The sequence below is a fragment of the Arachis ipaensis genome, chromosome B07, assembly GCF_000816755.2.
Source record: "Arachis ipaensis cultivar K30076 chromosome B07, Araip1.1, whole genome shotgun sequence".
Lineage (NCBI taxonomy): Eukaryota > Viridiplantae > Streptophyta > Magnoliopsida > Fabales > Fabaceae > Arachis > Arachis ipaensis.
The window spans coordinates 41758512-41778420 of NC_029791.2; the positions used below are offsets into that span (position 1 = coordinate 41758512).

Genomic DNA, 19909 nt, shown 5'->3' on the forward strand with positions numbered 1-19909 from the left:
TTATAGCCGTTTGAGTGCGAAGAGGTCAGGCTGGACAGCTTAGCAATTTCTCCAACTTCTTGTATTCCTTCCATTTTTGCATGCTTCCTTTCTATCCTCTGAGCCATTCCTGCCCTGTAATCTCTAAAATTACTTAACACACATATCAAGGCATCTAATGGTGATAAGAGAGGATTAATAATAAGCAAATATAAAATCAAAGAAGCATGTTTTCAATCAAAGAACATAATTAGGAAGGCAAATGTAAAACCATGCAAATAGTATGAATAAGCGGGTAAAGAGTTGATAAAAACCACTCAAATGAGCACAAGATAAAACCATGAAATAGAGGTTTATCAAGGAACCACCCTAACTTTAGGTGGATGGATCAGCAGAGGCTTCAACAATAATCAGGGTTGAACGAACCAGAATAGGTTCAACAATAGGCCATTCTAACCCTCTTAACAACAGATAGAGACTCCCATAGAGAGCCTCTTTGACCTGGCTACTATAGTCTCTAACCTCTCCAAGGCCACACACAGTTTCATGGCAAAAACTAGGTCTTCCATTCAGAATTTGGAGATACAGGTAGGTCAGCTGAGCAAGGGGATCCCAGAGACCCCCTCTAACACTCTTCCAAGCAACACGGAAGTGAATCCTAAGGAAGAGTCCAAGGCCCTTACTATGGAAGCCGAGGCCGAACCCAAGGAGGAGCCCGCTACTGAGGAACTAAAGGAAATCAAAGCTCAGGAAGAGACTGGGAGTGTCCCCATGCACTCCCCTATGAAGATGGAGGAGCCTACAGAACATCCCTCTCCAAACGTACAAGATGAGCCTGATGATGAGTAACTTGCTTAGTTCTTAGCAGTTCTCAGGAAACTGTAAGTCAACATCTCTTTTGCAGAGGTGTTGGAAAAGAATCCCCCTTCTATGGCATGTCTAAGAAGTTTAATTTATGACAAGAAGGCCCTAAAGGGAGATGCGACTGTGGTACTGGCCAAGGAGTGTAGCGCCCTAGTTTAGAAGAAGCTGCTTCAGAAGCTGCCAGATCCTGGAAGCTTCCTAATTCCCTGTACTATAGGGACCATCACCTTTGAAAAGGCATTGTGCGACCTTGGATCAAGTATCAACCTTATGCCTTTCTCTGTGATGAAGAAGATGGGGATCCAAGAGGTGCAACCCACCAGAATCTTACTGGAGATGGCAGATAAGTCCCTGAAACGGGCATATGGCATGGTGGAAAACGTCCTTGTAAAGGTTGAAGACCTTTACCTCCCTGCGGACTTCATGATCCTTGACACTGGGGAGGACAGAGACAACTCCATCATCCTTAGAAGGCCTTTTCTAGCAACTGCAAAGGCCTTGATAGACGTGAAAAAAGGAGAACTGGTCCTGAGGTTGTGGGAGGATCATATCCTATTTAAAATGCCCAATCCCCAGTCTCCCACTGAGAAAAGAGATACTACCGTCTAACACTTAGTGTTTCAACCTTCTCTCTCAGTGTAGAGTATTACAGAACCCCCAAATATCAATCCTAAGTTTGGTGCTGGGCATCCATCACCAGCTACTGTAAACCCCGTAAAATTAGTAAATAATTAGTCAATAAATTGAATTTTAATTAGGAAAACTAAAAATACAAAAATAATATTAAAATAGGATAGAGCTCTTCAAAATGAGAATTTTGATACTAATTTCAAAAAATTTGGCCCAAAATTGGACTTGATGGGCCAAACCGGGCCCGTAGGCCCAACCGGACCCATCACTTAAATGAGTTGAAACTCATTTTCTCCTTCATTTTGGCATGCAAATGCTGCAAAGCTCAGCATGAGTAGGAAGAACATTTGAAGCTTCCAAAAACCTCACTCAAATTTCAAAATTTTCAATAACTTTTGATCCGGAGTTCCGATTGACAATCCGTTTGAGGTCACACGACCACGGCGTCGAGCTCTACAAAGCCCGATACATTGTAAGGTAAGGAATCCACATTTCCTTCCTCGATCTCCCCTGTTTCAGTTTCGAAAATCTATGAGCAAATATGTTAAAAATTGTTCAATTTGGTGTTCTAGGTTCGATTTAGCTTGCGGAGCTTATCGGGTTGGGTTGCTGTGAGTGCGGGTGCGGCAAAGATCACCTAAACCCTAGCCAAATCTTGAATTTGTTATGTAAAATCTGAATTGGGAATATATATGTGTATTATGTGTGAATTAAGTATATATACGTGCATTGCAATTGAATTGTGGGCATTTGGAAGCTTGGTGGTTGGAGCTAAGATTTTGGCTAGTTTCTCAAAGCTTGAGGGGCTGTGGTTGTGATTCGTGTGGCTGCCTTGGACTAAATATAGTGATTGGCCAAGGTATGGTTTAGGTTTCGCACGTTTAATATATAAGGTGGTGTGAAAACTTAGGCTAGAAAAACTATAGAATAAGTTGAAATGGTTTTATGCATTAAATGATTAGTTTTGTGATGTTGATGGTAAATTGATGATTAAGCTTGTGTTGGAATTAATAGGTGTGAGATGATTGGCAATAATGAGAAAGAGTTACTTGGTGTTAATGAATATATGTTACTAGAATTAAAAATGCTGAGTTGATGATGTTATTGGTATATGTTAATGAGATTTTATGGTTATGGTTTGTTGATTGGCTAATAATGATTTATGGGTGGTTGACGTCAGGATTTCTACCAGTAAAGAAATTCATAGAAACGGTTGCGTTGTAGATATAGTTTCTAAACCGGCAAAAATCTCTTCGTACAAACGTGTTGGGTGTCACTAGTAACAAACCCCTTTAAAAATTGTTAACCGAGTATTCAAACCTCGGGTCGTCTTCTCAAGGAACTGCGAGGAAGTATGTTCTTATTATTGGCTATAAAGGTTATAATCGGGGTTTAGAAGGTGAGAAGCAAGTAATCTGAATGACGAGTGAATTAAATGGCAATTAAGAATAAATAATAACTGTAAAGCGACTTTTAGCAAGGTAGAGAAATTAGAGGTCCAACTTAGTTATCTCTCTCAACAATAATGAAAGTTGAATCTAAACTCCACTTGGTCGACCTTTACCAGGGTAAGGGAAAGTCAAGGGACTAATTAAGTTGACCTTTGAATCCTAATTATTTCTTCAGAAAAGGTTGGGATTATTTAAGTTCAGCTCAATTAGCAAGATCACGATTATCAATTGTATTGAGTTTAATAACTGTTGAGTTACTAAATTCTTAACCAGAACCAAAAGGGAAAAAAGTAAAGTTGCTGGAATAATAGTAAAAATATCCTTAGATGGGAAGAAATGGTAACTTAAGTCAAAGAGAACAATCATAAACTGAAAATACCTCAATTATCATTAATTCAAATAGAAATCTGTAACATGGAATAATTCATAAATAATAATAATCAATTCAAATGTTGGAATAAATAAAGAGAAGTAATATTAAAATAAAATTAAACCTGGATCCAGAGTTACTCTTAAAACAAGAAGAAATCCTAAATCCTAAAAGCGAGAGGGAGGAGATCTCCCTCTCAACTAAATCTAATTCATTGAAAGGTGAAAATATGCGAGCTCTGTGAATGGATGCATTTCCTCACTTCATAACCTCTGGTCTATGCCTTCTGGACTTGGGTTTGGGCCAAAAAGGGCCTCAGAACTTGTTATGAGCGTTTTCTGCAATTTCTGGTGCGTGGCCTCTGTCACGCGTCCGCGTGGGTCACGCGGTCACGTCAATTGGAGCTATTCCTTGCCATGCGGTCGCGTCAGTCATGCGACCGCGTCATGTGCATTCTGCTTAAGGCGCGCGGTCGCGTCAGTCATGCGGCCGCGTCGCTGCTGATTCGTGCTTGGCACGTGATCGCATCATCCATGCGATCGCGTGGATACCAGTTTCTTTAAAGCTCTGTTTTGCTTTCTCCTTCCATTTTAGTATGTTTCCTTTTTCATCCTTTAAGCCATTTTTGCCTTAGAAAATCTGAAACTACTCAACACACTAATCACGGCATCGAATGGAAATAAAGGTAATTAAAATAATTAATTTTTAAAGCTTAGAAAACATGTTTTTCATTATATGACATAATAGGGAAGGGAAAGTGAAACCATGTAATTAATGTGAATAAGTAGGTGAAGAGTTGAATAAATCACTTTAATTAAGCACAAAAGAACTCATGAAATACGGGTTTACCAACCTCCCCACACTTAAACACTAGCATGTCCTCATGCTAAATCCAAGGTAAATAATTATGGTTGAAGTGATGGAATGTTATGAAATGCAACCTATGCTAAATGCGTCTACCTAATGAGTCATGCAATTCTAATTCATCCACTCATATATAGAGCTTACATGTAGCTAAGTTAATTCACATTTGTGCATTGTTTTCATTGGGGAATTTCTTTTTTTTTTTTTGTATTCCCTTTTATTTGGATGCTGAAAAAAATAAATTTTTTTTAATGCACATGATAACTGAATCATTTAGATTTTCTCATGAGCATGCTTCCCAAAATTTATTTTATTCCTTTTTACTTTTCTACCTTTTGTTTCTATCATCCATGTTCCCAAAAGGTTTCCCACATTTAACTCTATTTATAATTTTCTATCTTAAGCTAACCAAGGATTCACTTGGGGTTTTAATTTGTTTTTCTGCTTAAGGCTAGTAATTTGGCTAAATAGAATAAAGGGGTTTTAAAAGACTCAAGGGGGTTAACAAGGGTGATGTAAAAGGTAGGCTAATTTGGGGTGAGTGAGCTAAAATCAAATGATGGCCTCAATCATTCTCTTGGTATGTATCTATTCTATATTCTATAATTGGACATATAGATTAAAGCAAAGTAAAGAACATCAGAATAAAAAGAAATGTGACACACAGAAATGAAATTATGGTTTGAATGCAACCATATAATTTAAGCTCAAGACTCACAGGCTGTGTGTTCTCTAACTCAAGCATCATATATCATTCATATATTGTATGCAGGTTTAGTTAAAAATTCCCATTATTCTCTTGAAAAAATTATTTAGGGTAGCTTTTAAAGTTTTAATGTTCCTCCTTGATGAAATGTTGTCAACTAACATGTAATGCTATATATACAAGGTGTGGGTTATTTTGATTCTGTTAAAGTTTCTAGTTTACTTCCTTTCTATATTTTTCTATTTAAACTATACTATCTTATGCTAAAAAGGGTAAACTATACTAATTAATCCACTAATAAATCAGAATTGCCAACTAAACTAAATAACTAAAATAAACTAAATGGCTGAAGTATGAACTAAAGATGCAAAATGCAGAAAATAGAGTAAAATACACAAGTAGCAATGTATAAGTACTCAGAAAATAACAATAGAAGAAAAAGAGAAAAATACAGAAAAATATCCAAAATAAAAGAAAAAGTATGTAGTAGTTCACCAAAATAAACGCCAGAGATGGCGACCTCCCCACACTTAAAATGAAACATCGTCCTCGATGCTCAATCAAGCCTGGTGTGAAGGAATGTCATCACTGGTAGGGATGGTAACTAGGGTCTCCGTGGCGGTGGTGGGCTGAGGGTCTGGCTGCTGTGGAGGTGGGACTGACTGGAGCGGGATCTCCGGATCTGCAGCCTCTATCGGGTGCATAACCTCCTGATGTGGGGCAGCCTGCTCTGTGGTTGCCTGCTGATGAGTCTCCGCCTGGGAATGAGGCTCCTCCTCGTGCTCATCCTCTGATGGCTCTGAAGGAGTGTCGAGCTCTGAGGGGATGTCGGCGCCCTGTCTGATCATTAGCTACAGATGGGAATAGCGTCGCCTGCTGCGGCGCTCTAATCTCTCATACCGGCGCCTGTTACGGCGCTCCATCTGATCAAGCTGGCGGAATAGACGGTGCACGAGGTGATATACTGGCTCAGAGGCGGGTGGAGGTGCAGTGGTGGCAGCAGGGGCAGCTGTGGATGAAGAGGGTCCAGCAGACGGAGGGGCTGTCTCATCAGTAGCAGTGACAGGTGGTGGTCTGTAGCCCAAAGCAAGGAAGTTCCTGCTGTGCGGGATGATCTTCCTGCAGTCCGCTGTTGGTGGTCTCTCATCGGCATCCTCCCAAGGCACATCAGCCTGACGGCCTAGCCGTGTAACCAGGTAAGGAAAGGGGAGGGTGCCTCAGACGTGGGCCCTGGCCATATAATGCAGGATAAAACGAGGCAGATAAATGTCCTTACCCTCCAGCACACACCAAAGGAGGGTGATCATGGTAGCCGGGATCTCCGTCTCGTGAGTACTCGGCAGTTACTCAAGATCTGATGCCAAAGCCGAGCCTCATCATTTAAGTACACTCTCTTGATCCCTCTAGGCATAGTGGTGTTCTGACCCATCTCCCAAGGAACAGCAGGGTCGAGAGCTATCCTTGCCTTCACAGCATCCCAGTCAAACTGCATCTGGCTCATGTCCTCCTCAGCCTGTGCAAAATCGTCTAGCTGATCGAACTTGGCGGGGAGCTAGAGAATGGTCTCTATGGCCTCCTCAGTGACCAGAATTAGCTTTCCTCTCAGGTTCACTTCATCTAGGGTAGTAAGGTAGTAATTGCAATAGAATTCCCGGACCCAAGATACATTCACCTCTGTCAGTTGTCTCTCCAGAAAGTACCGGCCCCTTTGCTTGATTTGCTAAGTAGTGTATTGCTGGAGGGCCTCTGGAATCTTCAAGGTACGTTCCAGGTATAAATTTCTGGAGTTTGCAAAAGCCGGGTACTTCAGTTCACAGTACCGGTTTGCAAATTTTATAGGATCATTTGCAGGAAGCAGTTGGTTAGCTTTCTCCTGCTGTGTGAAATTCTTCTCCCGCCATGATGTATCGTGCATTAGAGAAATGATGGACTGGGAGGAATCTCCTCTCTTACGCTTGCCTTTACCTTTCCTCTGTAAAGCAGACATCCTGAAAAACAGAAAACCAGGAATTGGATAAAATCGGAAAGCAAATAGGCAATTAAATAAAGGAAATCCAAGCGGCAAAGGAGAAATAAAATAAGGAAAATGAGTAAGTGAAATATGATTCAATGAATGTTAAATGGAAAGAAAATAAGCAATATGCCATGGTTAGAAAGTTAGAGGAAAGTGAAAATAATCAGAAAAGAGATCAAAAGGGTTAGTATGGTTAGGATTGGAAAAAGAAATTAGTAAATTAAAATCAGTGAGTTAGGAAGGTAAGTGGCATAGAAAAATTCCATATAACAAGGATTCACAGGTAAGAATAGAAGTACTCATAATTTGAACAAGCATTTTATGAACCAGGAAATCAAAAAGTATGAGAAAGTCTGCCATGGCATTCATGTAGTGGTTTGGGTAAAGCAGAGGGAAACAGATTTCAAAAATGTGAAACCAAAACATGAATGAAAACAACTTTTTAAAAAAAAAATTAGGCAGCATTCCGGCTAAAATTGGATTGTCCCGGAAAATAAACAGCAATGTAATCAGTTCATATGAATTAAAAATCAAGCTGCATGTACATAGATATAAAATAAACATAAAAACTCAATGTAAACAGCAGCAACATACAAGAAAGCAGCATATGAAACATGATTATAGCAGCAACATATTTGCACATAGGGTAAAATAGAAGTAAGAACAGTGCAAGTAAACAGACCTAGATCCACTAACCACAGCCTAAGCTACCTAACAACCTAGAAATCCACTACAACATGCAAGTCTAACTATCCTAATTATGAACATAAATAGAATAAAAAAAATACAAAAAATTTACGAACAGATAAAAAATGGTTGCGTGTTGCGGAACCTGGTAAGCGGAAGGGGTGGAACAGGGAAGAAGGTGGCTGCGGCAGCGTCCGGCGTGGTGGTGGTGCACGGCGACGCGGTGGCGGCGGCGTACGGGGTGGCGAGGGTTGGGGGTGAAAGGGGAGGGCTGCGCAACTGATAGGGTTCGCGGGCTGGGGGGGTTATATTTTCGAATCCACGGGGCCGCGTGGGGCACGCAGTCGCGTGGTTGGGACGAGAATGGGAGTGACGCGATCGCGCGGAGTGCGCGATCGCATGAGAGGGGGGAAAAGAAGGGTGACGCGATCGCATGGGTTGCGCGATCGCGTCGCAGGAATTTGTGCTAAACGCACGACTCCAGCGCCGTTTCAGCGCAACTCTCTGTCTCCTTTTGGGGCGATGTGCAATCCATACGACGCGATCGCGTCGCTCATGCGGTCATGTGTGGTTGGTATTGGGCAGTGACGCGATCGCATGGGGCATGCGATCGCGTGAGCCAATTTGTGCGAAATGCACAAGGGCCGCACGATTCCAGCCCAACTTTCTGTTCGTTGGATCCTTACGCCGATATATATATATCACGCGGCCGCGTGGATCACGCGGTCGCATGGGTGGTGTTTTTCGCGATATGACGCGATCGCATGGGGCATGCGGTCGCGTCGTGCAACCACTTTTTTTTTATGCATGAAAAGTGCAGAATGCAATGACTATCATGGATGCTTATGCATGATTCCAGGTTTAATAAATAAAAATTAAAAAGGAAAAATGAAAGCAATTAACAAGAAATAATATGAAAAAGAAAGAAGCGACCATACCATGGTGGGTTGTCTCCCACCTAGCACTTTTAGTTAAAGTCCTTAAGTTGGACATTGGAAGAGTATCCTGTTATGGTGGCTTGTGTTTAAATTCGTCCAAAAATATCCACCAGTGCTTGGAATGCCAATAGCCTCCGGGGTCCCAAACTAGGCACGTAAAGCTTCTGTGCAGCTTTAAACAGATATTCAGCCTCCCGGAATGACGAATGTCAGAACATAATCCATGATCCCAAGCTGTGTTTTTAGATCCGCCTTCTTTTTGATTTGTAAGTTTCCATTCGGGCGGGTTAAAGAGTAGAGTCTCACCGTGGCGACCAAACGTTCTCTGTGATCCATGCAATTGAGCACGATACCAATCCGTGTACTTCGAGGTGAAGCGTGGAACCTTATTGAACCTGGTGCACCAGCTCTGAATACGAGCCATTTCCCTCTTACTCTTAAAGCCGCAGAGAGCTCTAAGCTGGCCATCTGTTTCAAGCAAACCATATTCAAGTGAATAAGTAAACTTATAAGTTAAGGATTTTACCCACTTGAAACTTGTATTGGGTGGTAATGGCCTTAGGATAGGTGTTTTTGGTGGTTCTGCAAGTTCCATTTCCTTGTGATCTTCTGTGAATTCTTCCACTTCCTTGTAAAGATCTTCAATTGTATCTGTATCCTGGTCAAAGTCTTCTATGTCTTCCTCATCACTCGAGTCATAGATTGGAGGTTGAGAGAAATCTACTTCCGCATCATCTTCATATTCACTTGGGGAAGATTCTTCGATCTCAGAGAATTCACTTGCGGACGCAAGCTCATCACTAGGAGAACTAGACTTGTGACTATCATCATCAAGGAAATTTGCTTCTTGGATTATTCCGTCTGACTCTTCATAAATGACTTGCCTTGGAGATTGTACGGTATCCTCCTTAGTGTCAACTGTGGCATCTTGGACGGAGTTTTCCTCAATTATGGATTCCGAAGGAAGTTCAGCATCGCCTAGATCTTCAACCAATTCAACCAACTCTTCTTCTTGAACAATGACAGCTTCTTCCACTTGTTCTAGTATGAATTCATTCTCTATCTTGTCCGCTGGAGTCTCTAGTATTTCTTTCATGCTACGCTCTTCATCGGGCTGTCCACATGGAGCTGTGGTTGATCCTTGTATATTTAAGCGCCTAGTAGCCCATTGAATTAGTGCTTGCTCCAGCTGTTGAACGGTTGTTTGAAATTTAATCATTATTTCTTTTAGGCGATCCTTTGCTTCACGGTTTTCCAGACTTGGACATGATACAAAGGAAAGTGGTGATGATCGGGAATGATTGGATTGGTATTGGGGTAAGGAAGGATCATATGATGGCGAATGGTGAAGAGAAGCTTGTGAGTGTGGTGGTTCGAGGTTATGTTGAAAGGATGGTTCATATGCACGGGGTGGGGCTTGTTGGTAGTTACAAGGTTGTCCACCATGTCTTTCAGCTGGGTATGCACGGTAGAATGGTCTCTGCCCAGGATATCTCGGAGGGTGTTGCTGCCAAAAGGGTTGATTAGATCCTCTTGGTTCCATCCATCCTTGATTGGTCTGACCTTGATGCGCGTTCCTGCTGTAACTTCTATTTCCTTTAACAATATTAGAACCAAACTCAAAGCGAGAGGGGTGAGAGTTCATAGTAGCAAATAAAGATAAAGAGGAAAAACGAAAATAAATAAACAGGCAAAAGGAAAATATTTACAATAACCAATAATAAGGCACACGTTAGCAGTTCCCCGGCAACGGCGCCATTTTTGATGTCGGGATTTCTACCAGTAAAGAAATTCATAGAAACGGTTACGTTGTAGATATAGTTTCTAAACCGGCAAAAATCCCTTCGTACAAACATGTTGGGTGTCACTAGTAACAAACCCCTTTAAAAATTGTTAACCGAGTATTCAAACCTCGGGTCGTCTTCTCAAGGAACTGCGAGGAAGTATGTTCTTATTATTGGCTATAAAGGTTATAATCGGGGTTTAGAAGGTGAGAAGCAAGTAATCTGAATGACAAGTGAATTAAATGGCAATTAAGAATAAATAATAACTGTAAAGCGACTTTTAGCAAGGTAGAGAAATTAGAGGTCCAACTTAGTTATCTCTCTCAACAATAATGAAAGTTGAATCTAAACTCCACTTGATCGACCTTTACCAGGGTAAGGGAAAGTCAAGGGATTAATTAAGTTGACCTTTGAATCCTAATTATTTCCTCAGAAAAGGTTGGGATTATTTAAGTTCAGCTCAATTAGCAAGATCACGATTATCAATTGTATTGAGTTTAATAACTGTTGAGTTACTAAATTCTTAACCAGAACCAAAAGGGGAAAAAGTAAAGTTGCTGGAATAATAGTAAAAATATCCTTAGATGGGAAGCAATGGTAACTTAAGTCAAAGAGAACAATCATAAACTGAAAATACCTCAATTATCATTAATTCAAATAGAAATCTGTAACATGGAATAATTCATAAATAATAATAATCAATTCAAATGTTCTTCATAACCTCTGGTCTATGCCTTCTGGACTTGGGTTTGGGCCAAAAAGGGCCTCAGAACTCGTTATGAGAGTTTTCTGCAATTTCTGGTGCATGGCCTATGTCACGCGTCCGCGTGGGTCACGCGGTCGCGTCAATTGGAGCTATTCCTTGCCACGCGGTCGCGTCAGTCATGCGACCGCGTCAGTCATGTGGCCGCGTCGCTGCTGATTCGTGCTTGGCACGCGATCGCGTCATCCATGCGATCGCGTGGATACCAGTTTCTTTAAAGCTCCGTTTTGCTTTCTCCTTCCATTTTAGTATGTTTCCTTTTTCATCCTTTAAGCCATTTTTGCCTTAGAAAATTTGAAACTACTCAACACACTAATCACGGCATCGAATGGAAATAAAGGTAATTAAAATAGTTAATTTTTAAAGCTTAGAAAACATGTTTTTCATTATATGACATAATAGGGAAGGGAAAGTGAAACCATGCAATTAATGTGAATAAGTAGGTGAAGAGTTGAATAAATCACTTTAATTAAGTACAAAAGAACTCATGAAATACGGGTTTATCAGTGGTTATCAATGAATTGAGGAAATGAGTTAATAAATTTTAATATGGTAGCTTGTAGTTGGAAGGGTGGAATTTTGAATAATGTATGAGTTTTATGAATTGGTGTGAGTATTAATGTGTTAGTAGATAGTATTAATGAAATAGGGGCATGATATGTTATAAATGTGCAGGTTTTATGGGTAAGGAATGTGAATTTGGTAAAAAGTGCGGTTTGGTGTGTTTTGGTAAAAAGTGAATTTTTGATGAACTTTGGAAGTCCATAACTTACTCCATAAATTTTGGATGCAAATGGGGTTTGTTTTAAATTAAAGAATGTTTGATAAGCTTGAGATTGATATAAAGTTAATCAGTGCGAAAAATGAAATTTTGAATGTTACAGCAGAATCAGGTTTTTCTGGTGTGTGCCCACGCACACAATTGTGCGCACGCACCCAACAGAAGCGAAATATTTACTTGTTTGTACGCACGCCTTATGCGCACACACACCTGGTGGTTTTCAGAAAGTGTGCGTACGCACACCCTTGTGCGCACGCACACACCAGGATATGCTTTCTATTGGTGGTGCTCGCAGGGACTGAGGCGCACGCACACCAAGTGATTCCTGGCTAGTGTGTGCACACACGCATTCGTGCGCATGCACACGTTCTTCTTTCTTTTTAAGTTGTGCGCACGCATACATGTGTGCGTACACACACACTATGTTTTCCAGCACCTGTGTTGTCATGATCTAAACATGGTTTTGAACCCCTAAACCCCTATTTTTGCCCTGTTAACCTTAGATCTTATTGGTAAGCTTAGTAATTAGTGGAAGATAGGAGTTTACGGTAACTTGGGGATGAAGTAAGAGGTAAGAATGATGAATTATAAAAGGAGGAGGCGTATATGTGAATGAATTATGATGTTAAGGCTTAAATGATTGACTTTCTGCATTACGAGATGTATGAGGTAAGTAAGAAGATAATGTAAGAAGTTGAGAATTAATGATGTTAATCAACCAAGAATAATATAATGTATGAGCAATGAGTTAAGTAAAGTTGAGAATGATGAGATGAGATATGAATTGGTGTCGAGAATGAAACTGATAATTATGAGAAATGATTGAATAACTTGGCCTTGGGGTGTTGTCCCCGTGTTAGCCGGGATTTTTCCCGTGGTTGTTGTTGAGCTTGGGGTATTGTTTTTCTCATGTCAGCTAGGGCTGTTGTCTCTTCTCCCCATGTCAGCTTGGAATTCGTCCCATGGATATTATTGAGCTTGGGGGCGTTCTCCTCCCCATGTCAGCTTGGGGATTCTCCCCATGGTGTATTTTGAGCTTGAGAACATGTCGGGATGGCTACGTAACTGACAGTTGATATCAACAGCCATAGGACAGGCATGCATCATGTGCACATTGTTTGAATTGCTTGTTTGTGAACTATTTGGGAATGCCTACGTGATTATAACATGATATCTGTTGTACTTGTTATCTGTATTACTTGTAAGTTACTTGTGCTTGCCTTGTTTGCTTATTTGTCTGTATAAACTAATTGGTGATGGAGGAGCGGAGGAAGGGTGGACCGGTTTGGAGTTAATGTTAGGTTTAAAATATGTAAGGCTAGAATTCATTAGGTCACCTACCCCTTTTTATGGCTTCTGCTTAGAAAGTAAGTTTTATAATTGTATGATGGAGTTCTAGGATTGCCTCTGGCATTCCCAAGACCGTATTTATTATATGCGTGGCACCTTTATCATGCTGAGAACCTCCGGTTCTCACCCCCATACTGTGTTATTGTTTTCAGATGTAGGTCGAGAGGCTTCTCGCTAGGCGCCTGGATCCCTGAAGCGGAGCGGTCCCTGGGTTATTTTGGGTTTTCAGTTTGTGTATGTATATATATATATATATGTACTAGCTTGCTCTCCAAGAAACTTCATTATTTTGTTCCTCATAGAGGTGAAAGGAGAGTTAGGGTCCTGTTTCTGTATTTTGGGTACTTGGGATACTTATGTATATATATGTGTAAATATTCTCCGATCAGCCTTGGCTTTGTAGGCTGAGTCAGGAGTTAGTTATGTTGTATTCTTGGATATCTATCCACTCTTTTGCTTATTCATAATTATTATCTTTAAGCTTCTTCACATGCAAGTTATTCCGTTTCCGGAGCGTTGCACTTTTTATTTTACAAGTTTTGTTTTACCCATTTTTCAAGGCTCCTAGTTTATTATATTCTTTCTACTATTATATGTATGTATTTTATTTTAGCAGTCATAGCACCTCGCCACCTCTGTTTTACATCCTAGGTGTAAAGCTCTGTGTGGTAGGGTGTTACAGCTACAAAGGAAGGAGGCACCAAGAAGAAGGTACCCAAGGGTTGGCAGAACAAGAAGATTCCGACCGAACACTTCTCACTAGGAATGAAAGTTGTCTTCACTAAAAGTCTAGTAGTTTCACATGCTATGAGCCAGATCCTGTCTCTGGAGCATGTTGAGCTTATTCATGAGAGCAAAGGAAGAAAGTTCACCATGAGGGGTGAAGATCTGAGCCCCTATCAACCTCCGTAAAGGAGCTGTCCGTCAAGCTAACGACGATAAAGAAGCGTTTGTTGGGAGGCAACCCAACCATACGTATAGTCTTTCTTTCTTCTATTTAATTTAGCTTAAGTTCATATTATTTTATTTTTTTATTAATTTCCATAGTTTTTCCTTGCTATTTAACGTTTGTGATTATGTGTAGCACTTAGAACAGGAACAACACGCTTGGAGTGGAAACAGAACAAAGTGGATTTTAGTACCCAACCAAAGTGAGTCCAAAGTGGATTTTAGCACTCCTTAGCTTAGTTTCATTTATCTTTGTACATTTTAATTTTAAATTAACATATTTTACGGTTAGTATCTCCTATTTAAAGAGGATATCATTTAGGTTTAAACACACACTTGGATCATCAACTTTTACTATCAGATATCTAAGTTTTCTCTATAAATTATGGGCAAATAAACCTCCTAGGTTAAGGTTAGGAGCTCTGCTTATCCTATGGATTAATATTATTACTTCTCTATTTTAATATATGTTTGATTCCATTCTATGATGTATTGTCGTTCTTCATCTTATGAATTTGGGGTGCAACAAGAGTATGACCCCTTATTCTACATGAGTTCTTGCGAGTCATGACCTAGATAGTATTGAGTTAAAGCATGAGAATACATCACCTGAACCAATAATTTATCTGAGTTAATTTTTATATATGACATAAAATCTCATTAGTCATGGATGATGAGGTTTCTGTGGCGCTAAGGCTAGAATACTGAGCTTCAATCTTTGATCCGAAAGTTCTGACCTTGTCTATGGCACTTTAAGTAGGATCAAGGGAAAATGAATTGCGTGAGCTTCATCTTCGTTCATGTTAAAATAACATTGACAACGATGTTTGATATGGATTAGAGGAGATTAATTGACCACGACCAATGGCGTTAATCAATTACAGCTTTGCCATAGAATGAATCATTCATTGTTAAAGTAGTCAGTAAGAAGTATTGATCCGGAAAGATAAAGCATCTCCAAAGCCTTAACTGAGTTCTCATTATTGTTTCTACGTTAATTCTTTACTGCTTTCTTTGTTACTTTGTTTTATGCACCTACAACAACAACCACTATCTTTCTATTCTCCTGACTAAGAAGTGCAGGATAACCATTGCTTGCTTAATCCAACAATCCTCCTGGGATCAACCTTCACTCACCTGAGGTATTACTTGGACGACCCGGTGCACTTGCCGGTGAAGTTGTGCGAGTTCAATTTCACGCAACAGGGACTTATGTGTATGCACAGATGTGTGTGTACACACACTTGCTGATTTTTCCACTTGTGCGTACGCATAGGAGGTTGCGCGTACGCACACTTGACTGTACGCTTCTCCTTTTTTTTCATGAAATCTTCCTTTTTGCATGCTTCCTTCCACTTTTGCCTAGCCATTCTTGCCTCCAGGACTTAAAATCAATTAACAAAACATATCACGGCATCGAATGGAATAAAAATGGAATTAAAATGATCAATTTAAGCACAAAAACACATGTTTTCACATTTAGGTTCAAATTCGAGAGAAATCACAAAATATGCTATTTTGGTGAATAAGTGTGAGTTTATATGATGAAATCCATCCAATCCAAGTCAAAATTTATCAAATATGGACTCACCAAATGGCTACTGCACAAGCAATAGTTGCTGCCCAAGCACTTCAAGCCCATGCAACTTAGGTGCATGCTCAATCAGTAAAAGATTCAATTGGTATGTTGTGGCGTGTTAATTTTGTTCATTGCTGTGTTTGGTATTACAAAGCTCTTAAACAAGAAGTGCTTTCTGTTGGTGACTTTTTGTCATGTTCAGTAGTTACATCTTTTTATGTTGTTCTTATTTTCCGTTTAAGTATTTCTTGCTTCATTCTTATCATCTATGGTAACTTAATCAAGCTCTCCTGAAAAAGCTAGTAAGAATGATGCATTGAAAAAAACTCTCCAAGATAGCAATCTGAGTCCACTTCTCACTGTTGAACAGCTAAAACAACTCTTTGGCTTCTGTGGCACAGTTGTTGAATGCACAATTGCTGATTCAAAGCATTTTACTTATATAGAATATTCAAAACCTAAAGAGGTAACTGCTGCTCTGGCATTAAATAACATAGATGTCGGTGGTCAGCTTCTGAATGTTGAGATGGCAAAATCTCTTCCGTAAAAATCATCTGTTGTGAATTCTTCCCTTGCTTCATCATCTCTTCCTTTGATGATGCAGCAAGCTGTGGCAATGCAACAAATACAATTCCAATAAGCTCTGCTTATGTAACAAATCATGACTGCACAGCATGCTGCCAATAAAGCCACCACCATGAAGTTTGCAACAGAGGTAGCAGAAGCCCGAGCTGCTGAAATAAGTAAGAAACTGAAAGTTGATGGACCTGAAATTGAAGAGAAAAACAAAACAAACTAGGTCTATTTACTTGTCAAATTTTTGTAGTGTAATTGTTCTATTGGTTCTTCTCTTGACTATTCATTTTCAATGCTTTTATTTTTGCAACTAATTCATTTTAGGGTGCCATATGAACCCATTAGAGTAATGCTTGAAATAGATTTATAAGTTTGGTAAAGGTGCCTGAGGTTTCTGTCATTTTGATATTTTAGGAAAATAAAATAAAATCATAATTTTGTCCCCATTTTAAAAGTTTTCATTTAGTGATATATGTTTTAGAGTAAAGTATCATTTTTGTACCTAACATTTGGGGAAAGTCTCAAAGTTGTCCCTAACGTTTGAATCGTCCTATTTAAGTCCCTAACGTTTTAAAATTGATTCAATATTGTCCTGTCGTTAGGGATCCGTTAACAGAATTGACGGCGGGACAAAATTGAGACAATTTCGAAATGTTAGGGACTTAAATAGGACGAAAATATTGGGGAAAAAATGATACATAGAAATAAATTTTAATTTTATCCTTCAATAATATCAATTTTTTACTATACATAGTATTCAATTATTTTTTAATCACTTCTAAGTAAATTACACTTAATCACATTACTTTCATTCTAAATAAATTAATTTTTTTTTTATAATTTTACTCATTCTCATCAATCTTAAGGGTTTTTCCCACAATGTGTGCAATTACTGTGCATAGTATTCTAAAATTGTTGCATGTTGATTTGTCTTTAAAATATATGGTTGAATGATTGTGGAACAAGAAAAGTTTAGATTAAGGTGACAAAATCTTATTTGTATATTATTTCTTTTTGTCCTTCATTGTCATATGCTAACAAAGGTCTCTAATTCATTAATTCAATTTCCATTTTCAGGTCTCCTTCTCCTCGTCGTGCAAGATCTAGATCAAAGTCAAGATCTCCTGTTAGTTATCGAAGAAGGAGGAGGTCTCGTTCCCACTCTCCTACTCGCTATAACAGGGGTCATCGGTCCTGATCACCAGTCAGGTTCCATCATTATTCAAGCTGTGAAAGTGATCGAAGGTCCTATAGAGACATTAGAGAACACAATGATAGAAGAAAAAGACATAATTCAAATAGATACCTTGATCGGCATTCATCTGCTTCAAGAAGGAATAGGAGTAAGAGCGTGAGAAAGTAAATCCAGGCATAGTAAGCGATCAAGATTGAAATCTGTGGATGATAAGCAATGCTTGCCTGAGAAATCAGATGAAAGTAAGCATAGAAGGTCAAGGCCTAGTGATAAAAGGCCTTCTAGACCAAGATCAACGGAAAGTAAGAATGAAATTAATGAAAGAAAATGAAAAAAAATCAAAACTGATAGGTCAAAGCATCATCACACTAAAAGAAACAGGTCAAGATCTGTTGAAGGGAAGCATCGCACTAAAGATAAATTGGGTGATAGTAAAGATAAAAAATTGAGCATCACAATAGAAGACGTTCCAGGTCAATATCATTAGAGGTTTGGCAGCTCATCACATAAAGAATTGGATGAAAGCAATTTTGAATAGAGAAAACTCAGGTCTAAGTCTCCTGAAGAAAAGTGTCACACTTGTGTTAAATATAGAAGCAAATATGAAAGATCAGAGAAGGCCTTGTTACCTTAGAGACAATGATTGCACATCTGATAGAGATAGAGGTTCGCCAAGATATTTAACTATGATGGATAAATGCATACTATCTCCACCTTCTATGCAATTAAAAATAGTAGATGCTCAAATTCAGTTATGCAATCCATTTTAGATATGATTTCACTATGTCATCATACTTGATTGCTGATGTCATGAATTATAACCTTTGCATTCTTCATGCCATAACTTAAATATACCCGACTAAAAGTAATTTATGTCTTAATTGATATTGAATGCAAATTTTGGAATGGAATTATAGTAGTTTGATTGTTGATGTTACATCTAAATTTTAACTTTGGTTATTTCATGTATCTCTGATTTTTGTTGAAAACAGTTCTTGTTTTTCATAATCTTTGATATTTTCTTGCTGAGTAGAATAAGTAAATTATTTATTAATTCTTAATGAAGTAGTTTGGGTGTAAAGTGAAGGCTTCATTTATTCAGATATGTTTCACTTCAGATTTTAAATTGATGGGATTCATAAATTTTATCTCTATTGTAATGAGTTTTACCCTTTGCTAGTAACTTCCAATATTATTCCAAATATGAGGACTTGTCTAGCTTACAACGCAGAAGTGGTTCAAGGAATAGAAATGTTAGAGTGAAAATTAAGCTTCATCTAAATTTAAATATAATTGAACTAAAGACAAAAACATGAATTTTCAAAAAGAGTCTATAGAAAATATAGTGCATAATAATTTTTTAAGTAAAAGAGATGGAGCTATCAACTCTTAATATAAACCAAATATGACTATATGATAATTACGAATTTTTTTTATTTGTCCACTTATTATACGTGACAAGTTTTAATTTCTCTTGTTTCAACGAGTTATACTATATATATTAATAATAGTATTACAATTTAGCATATGTAATTATTTAAATTAAGTTAGTATTTGACCTTTTTAATTAGGTATTGACTATATGATAATTTTTTTTATTTGTCCACTTATTATACGTGACAAGTTTTAATTTCTCTTGTTTCAACGAGTTATACTATATATATTAAATATTAAATTACAATTTAGCATATGTAATTATTTAAATTAAGTTAGTATTTGACCTTTTTAATTAGGTATTTTTTAGGTATTTTTTAAATATTCTAATGTATATAACTTATTAGAATAAGTTCATTTGAGTTTGGGTATTTGATACTTTATGTAGTAAGTAAAAATGTATATAACAACAACAATAATAACAACAATGTTAGATTTTATAAACAAATTTGAAGAGGAAAATGCACAATGTCACACGCTCTAAAAAGGCATCTAAAAATTAAAATTTGAACTGCTATTATAATTTGCTTTGACATGGTCATACCTTGTTTCATTCAAAATAACTCAGTCTAAGAACAGTATTTTGACATTCGTTGCAGGATACTATATTTTACGTCCAAGAACTTTCTTTGCCATGGAGAAAAGACGAGTTAGTAGACATTCTGCTATTTTTTTACCTTTATAAGGTGGTATTGACTATAATAAATCTACTAATGATTATTTAGTAGTAGCAGTATGAGGTGACGAACATAAATAGAGACTTCAATGGGATTATTTCTCTCTTAGAATCCATTCCTGAAAAAATATTGGAAAAGGAAACATGAGAAAAGTGAAATGAGGGATCAAAAATGGCTATTTAATCTACATTAATAATAGAATTATAAGTTAGCATATGTAATTATCTAAATTTAGTTAATATTTGACCTTGTTAATTAAGTATTTTTTAGGTACTTGTCCATACTCTAATATATATAGCTTATTAGAGTCAGTTCATTA

General features: G+C 38.2%; 1 pseudogene; it reads left to right on the forward strand.

Moving 5' to 3' along the window:
- The window catches only part of LOC110265042, a 33006-nt pseudogene extending 15359 nt beyond the window's left edge, over nucleotides 1-17647 (forward strand).